Source organism: Oncorhynchus masou, chromosome 23 (assembly GCF_036934945.1).
Source record: "Oncorhynchus masou masou isolate Uvic2021 chromosome 23, UVic_Omas_1.1, whole genome shotgun sequence".
NCBI classification, from domain to species: domain Eukaryota; kingdom Metazoa; phylum Chordata; class Actinopteri; order Salmoniformes; family Salmonidae; genus Oncorhynchus; species Oncorhynchus masou.
Genome location: NC_088234.1, coordinates 25,713,979 through 25,720,525, shown reverse-complemented (window position 1 = coordinate 25,720,525; position 6,547 = coordinate 25,713,979).

Below are 6,547 nucleotides of genomic sequence, written 5' to 3'. Positions count from 1 at the left end.
ATTCTGACACACACGCACTTACAGCCAAAGTCCAGGCCCTGCTAAGGTATTCAGATTCAGTTGTTCCCACATTCAGGTGGCAGCTGGCCTCTCCAAGCAAACGGCCTCAAAGCCAGAATCCATGAAGTGCTTATTCTGCAGAAGGCTGCTTGCTATTTTTACTCTTTGACACAAAATAGGAGGAAGGAAAAAAATATAGAATCCCGGGAAGCCGTGGCGTGTTCGTAGTACGCACACACTCACACACACACACTCACACAGAGAGAGTAGGCCCACTGCCAGCCAGCTTATTTGGCATATTGGCGAGGCGTTTCGAGGAATCTGATGACTTTATAAAGCAGATGGGATTTGCTGCTAATGAAATTGTGAAACGACGTGGTGCCTTGGGCTTTAGCGAAATGCCTAACCTGCGTGCCAATTCACCACGATAAGGGGGTTCCTCATCCTCCGATATCTTGCCTAATTTGACTTTAATGTCTGTGTGAAATTTAACTACTCAAAGGGGTAAACAGTAGAACTACAAATGTGTTATTTTCTGAGCAGTGGCGTGGAGCTGGTAGTTGTCGTTTTGTAGAAGTGAGACTGTAACCTAGGTTACAATGCGTGACCTGCCCTGTACTAGTCAACCAAAACTGACTGCCGCTCAAAGAGCCCTGGGCATTGAAGAAGTGAGCAATTTCAGCTGCTCTCGCTGGGTTGCTCAAGTTGTGACATGGATTGAAGTTGACAATTCCCTTTTTTGCCCCCCCCTCCCTGCACCGATCCCTGATGGTCTGTCACAGCCTGCCGCTTGCACTGTGGGAAGTCAGAATCCTCCCGCGTCTCACTACCAGTATACTTTATATTCTCTTAAAGTAATTTCTATTCTCATTTGCAAAGGAAAGCTATGCTCATTGTTTAACTCTTCAGGTCTGTACAACAAATTGCATTAAGACTCAGACTCATTAGATATGGCTTGACTTTATTATCTAATTCCTTTGTATCAGACGTGACATTCCAATATCTTAAGCAGAGGTGGCCAACCTTTCCTGGCGAGCTATTGGGTGTGGAGGCTTTTGCTCCAGCCCTGCTCTAACACATCAGCGAATCAATATCCTGCAGTTGAACCAAATGTGTTAGAGCATGACTGGTGCAAAAGTCTGCACACCCAATAGCTCTCCAGAAGGAGGCTTAACTATCCATGATTTAGAAGAATAAAAAACACATCTAGCCTCATATAATTATTAAAGACAATCTTATTTCACAGATTGATTGACATCTAGGGTTACTTTTGCTCCTCTCCCTATGACAGGATTACCTGGGAGGCTCTCTCTATATATACAGTGGGGCAAAAAAGTATTTGGTCAGCCACCAATTGTGCAAGTTCTCCCACTTAAAAAGATGAGAGAGGCCTGCAATTTTCATCATAGGTACACTTCACCTATGACAGACAAACCTGAGAAAAAAAATCCAGAATATCTCATTGTATGATTTTTAATGAATTTATTTGCAAATTATGGTGGAAAATAAGTATTTGTTCAATAACAAAAGTTTCTCAATACTTTGTTATATACCCTTTGTTGGCAATGACAGAGGTCAAACGTTTTCTGTAAGTCTTCACAAGGTTTTCACTCACTGTTGCTGGTATTTTGGCCCATTCCTCCATGCAGATCTCTAGAGCAGTGATGTTTTGGGGCTGTTGCTGGGCAACACGGACTTTCAACTCCCTCCAAAGATTTTCTATGGGGTTGAGATCTGGAGACTGGCTAGGCCACTCCAGGACCTTGAAATGCTTCTTACGAAGCCACTCCTTTGTTGCCCGGGCGGTGTGTTTGGGATCATTGTCATGATGAAAGACCCAGCCACGTTTCATCTTCAATGCCCTTGCTGATGGAAGGAGGTTTTCACTCAAAATCTTACGATACATGGCCCCATTCATTCTTTCCTTTTGCACAGATCATCGTCCTGGTCCCTTTGCAGAAAAACAGCCCCAAAGCATGATGTTTCCACCCCCATGCTTCACAGTAGGTATGGTGTTCTTTGGATGCAACCCAGCATTCTTTGTCCTCCAAACACGACGAGTTGAGTTTTTACCAAAAAGTTCTATTTGGGTTTCATCTGACCATATGACATTCTCCCGCTCTTCTTCTGGATCATCCAAATGCTCTCTAGCAAACTTCAGATGGGCCTGGACATGTACTGGCTTAAGCAGGGGGACACATTTGGCACTGCAGGATTTGAGTCCCTGGCGGCGTAGTGTGTTACTGATGGTAGGCTTTGTTACTTTGGTCCCAGATCTCTGCAGGTCATTCCCTAGGTCACCCAGTGTGGTTCTGGGATTTTTGCTCACCGTGTGATCATTTTGACCCCACGGGGTGAGATCTTGCGTGGAGCCCGAGATTGAGGGAGATTATCAGTGGTCTTGTATGTCTTCCATTTCCTAATAATTTCTCCCACAGTTGATTTCTTCAAACCAAGCTGCTTACCTATTGCAGATTCAGTCTTCCCAGCCTGGTGCAGGTCTACAATTTTGTTTCTGGTGTCCTTTGACAGCTCTTCGGTCTTGGCCATAGCGGAGTTTGAAGTGTGACTGTTTGAGGTTGTGGACAGGTGTGTTTTATACTGATAACAATTTCAAACAGGTGCCATTAATACAGGTAATGAGTGGAGGACAGAGGAGCATCTTAAAGAAGAAGTTACAGGTCTGTGAGAGTCAGAAATCTTGCTTGTTTGTAGGTGACCAAATACGTATTTTCCACCATAATTTGCAAATAAAATCATTAAAAATCCTACAATGTGATTTTCTGGATTTTTTTTCTTCTCATTTTGTCTGTCATAGTTGAAGTGTACCTATGATGAAAATTACAGGCCTATCTCGTCTTTTTAAGTGGGAGAACTTGCACAATTGGTGGCTGGCTAATACACACACACACACACACAGTGTATTTGCAGGTTTTCCTACTTACAAAACTTAATTTTTATCATAGGTCCACTTCAACTGTGAGAGACGGAATCTAAAACAAAAATCCAGAAAATCACACACATATATATATATATATATATATATATATTATGCGCTATTTTTGGTTGTTAAGTAGTTGTCACAGAGCAGGGCGCTGCCAGGCTAGCTTGCTGTTGCCCCTTGAGTGGGTCTCTCTGCCACGGCAGGTAGAATTAGGTCATGGTCACCACTGTGCAGCCCCTGCCAAAACTAATCTCAGCCCCACATCTCTGACAGAGACATCCCCGACCCATACCCCACCCTTATGTTAGTATGAATTTGTTTAGAATAGTAATGTAGTTTTGTTTAGAATAGTATTTGTTAACACTGTGTGTGTGTGTTTGTGTGTGTGTGTGTGTGTGTGTGTGTGCACAGCTGTGCCTTTATATGTGCCTCACAGTGAGTGTGTGAGATCCAGTGTGGTGATTTTGGCAGCACTGCAATCTAATCACATTCTCACAGGGAGTGGTGGTGAGATGCTTTGCTCCAAATGCTTCAGCCAAGCCACCTGCCCCCCTCTCCTCCTACCCTGGACACACACACACACACACACACACACACACACTCACACACACTACCCTGGACAGACAGACGCAGTGGCCCAGCCGGGTCACCACGGGGCCTGCTGGCTCTAATAGGTGTGATTTGAGGAGGCAGGAGGCAGCTGGATGTGAGGGGATTTGACACCCCATCATCGCCAAGGGAACTAGGGGGATAGGGGAGGGGGTGGGACACTTTGAGTCAGCGGTGTCCACGCCAACCACTCAGCGGGGTTAATTACTTTACCAGCCAGGTGCCCTGGCCACTGATGGCCAATGGCTGTGTCTATGTCCTGCGCTTCATTCAGTTCTCTCTTCTTTATGCTACCTGACTTCTGTCAGCAATCCCTGAGAGAGGGAACCAATCAGAGTGCACCGAGCGAGCCCACCAGGTTGTCACCTGGTGATGTGAAAAGTGTAACTTTCTGCTCGGTGGATGACGGGTCTGTCATTATCTCTCATGGGGAGGTGGAAAAACAATGTGAAATGTCTTGTCAGATCTTTTTTCCTGCTTGTTTGTCACCCACGCATGGATGAGCCATACGCCTCGTTCCCACCCTTGTGCGAGCAACTGGTTATTGAACAATGTTGTGATTATTACATTACGTCTATTCATTCGGATCCCTATACGTCAGTGCAATGGCTTCGATGATACTGTCCTTGATTAAAGAAGCAAATAAAGCAGCCGCCTGTCAGGATTAACATTAGCATCAATCACCCAAACCCAACATCAACCTCCACGAATGTCCTAGATATACTGTAGAGTTACGTCTCTCCACTGTTATTTATTACATTCAATTACATGTGTCGTGCTTCCTCACAAGGGCAAAGTCCCAGGGAAACAACACGCGGAACCGCTCGGGTTGTTGCTTTTTATGGCCTTATTTATATTAAATTTGATTTGTTTATGCACAGGGAATTGAGTTGGAGAATCCGTGGGCAGTTATGTAAATTATTTTTGTAAATCACCCAAGTTGAGTGGCTAATCGCGTCGTGTCGAGTGGCGCCTCGCTCGACTTTAGACAATTCCATCCACGTCGCTCTTCTACATTTGTTGACGGGTTCTTTATCCATTGTGACCTACCTTGCAGTTTCCGCTTATTCTTTAAGGAAACAAGCGACCGCGGCACCTAAATGGCTCTGTGGGCCCCAGTGAGGCCAGCATCAGATGACGTTATGGATAGAGGGAGAGTTGTGGTGGGCCAATAAGCAGAGGCCACGCCGGGGGGTCAGCACACTGTCAAGGTGTAGTCCTACAGTGTGATCTCTATTAAGATAAGAGGGTGGGCTGGAGCTATAAGAGGAGACATGAACCACTGATCTAGCCCATGCAGTAAGGGGACAGACGAGCTTATCTTGTCCTGCATGACTATTCTGTTAGTGCTGTTGTGCCCGATGAGCTAAATCAAGCGCAACTATGATATTTTGAATACACATTCTACCCAGGTCTGAATAGGAATGAGTTTGACTGATATGTTTGGAGCTTCTACAGGATAGTCAATTGACATGTTGTGTTATTGAGTATCCTTCAACCCCCCCCCCCCTACTCAATCTTTGGCATAACTATTGAAAATGTGTGTTGTGCCTGTCTGTGTGCCCTCTCCTTGCTGAGAGAAGCCCCATCATGCACATTGGCACATTGTTGTCAGGGTGTTTCAATGTCCACCCTGCCTAGAGTTGGCTGCTCCAGTGCATCGCCTCAGGGCATCACTACCTGCAGGGCCCCCATTACTCCAGTGTGTGACAACCATCTTTAGAAACTGCCAGCTTTGTCATCTAGAACTCCCACACACTCCCTCTTGATCATTGCAACACTGTCTCACTCAGGCAAAATGAGCCACCCAACAACCTGGTTAGTCACTCGCTTTGTTATGGCTGGTGTTTTAAAATGAGATCGGGATGACTAGAGCTAAATGTTGAAGGGGGAAAAACACTTTTATTTTTCAAGTGTGAGTAATGGTTGAGCTATTTCTGTCAAATGAAATGACACACCTGCATGAGCAAAGTCACGGATTAAGCCTTTAAAAGCAGGTTAGGGCGTCACATTGAGCAAACACATCATTCCAGACCACACAGTTGCCAAGAGAGATGTATACAGTGGATGTCGGAGAGTTAGCGTTAGCTCACACAGTGCTGATGAGTCAACCAGCTTTAGCTCGCTTAATGTAATGTGACAACAAGCAGACATATCCACATCAATTTGTGTGTCTACAGTTAGAATGATTGAAGTTGGGACACCGGCATATTAAACCTTTTCTATTTATATCTGAAAGGATAAGGGGTGAAAATACTAATATACAATTTTGATATTTATGTGGTTTCCCCATCTAAGGTGCTCATCAGCACTGACCTTTAGCATTCCAAATGTGGCTAACTTTGTGATTAAACCATGGATATTGCTGTCACTTTATGAAAGAATGCTGCAATTCATGCATGGGCATAGGGTGACTTATTTTCCACACCTTAATAAAGGAATACTGTGACATTTTGGAAATGAAGCCCTTTTTTTCTACTGGAAGTCTTCAGGAACAACTAGCATGCTAGCTGTTCCTGAAGACTTCCAGGTATTGCGCTAACACTAGTAATGGCTCCAGAAACTGCCTTCTACTTCCTTCAAACTGCAAGCAGAGACATAAATGGTATCCATGAGTTCATTGGACTCTGGGTAAAAACAAAAAAAGGCTTCATTTAACCTAAATGTTACACTATCCCTTGAAAGTGCTTTAACTTGTCCTATGTACAGAAAAAAGAGGTTTTATTGTAAGGTGAGTAGGGCAGCTGTTTAACTGTGTGATTTGTAGTTTCCCAAAGCTGTCTGTCTCCTACAGTGGTCCTGTAAAATGTGATAGTGTTCTTGTTATTTAATTGTATATTGCGCAGACATTTTGTTTCTTTTGAGTGTATGAATGCATTCAGATTGTATATAGACATATCAGGACTAGACATTAACAAAATACAATATGTTTACATTAAAGGGGCAATCTGCAGTTGCTTCATCCATTTTTGGACTTCTGAATTAATGAAATAA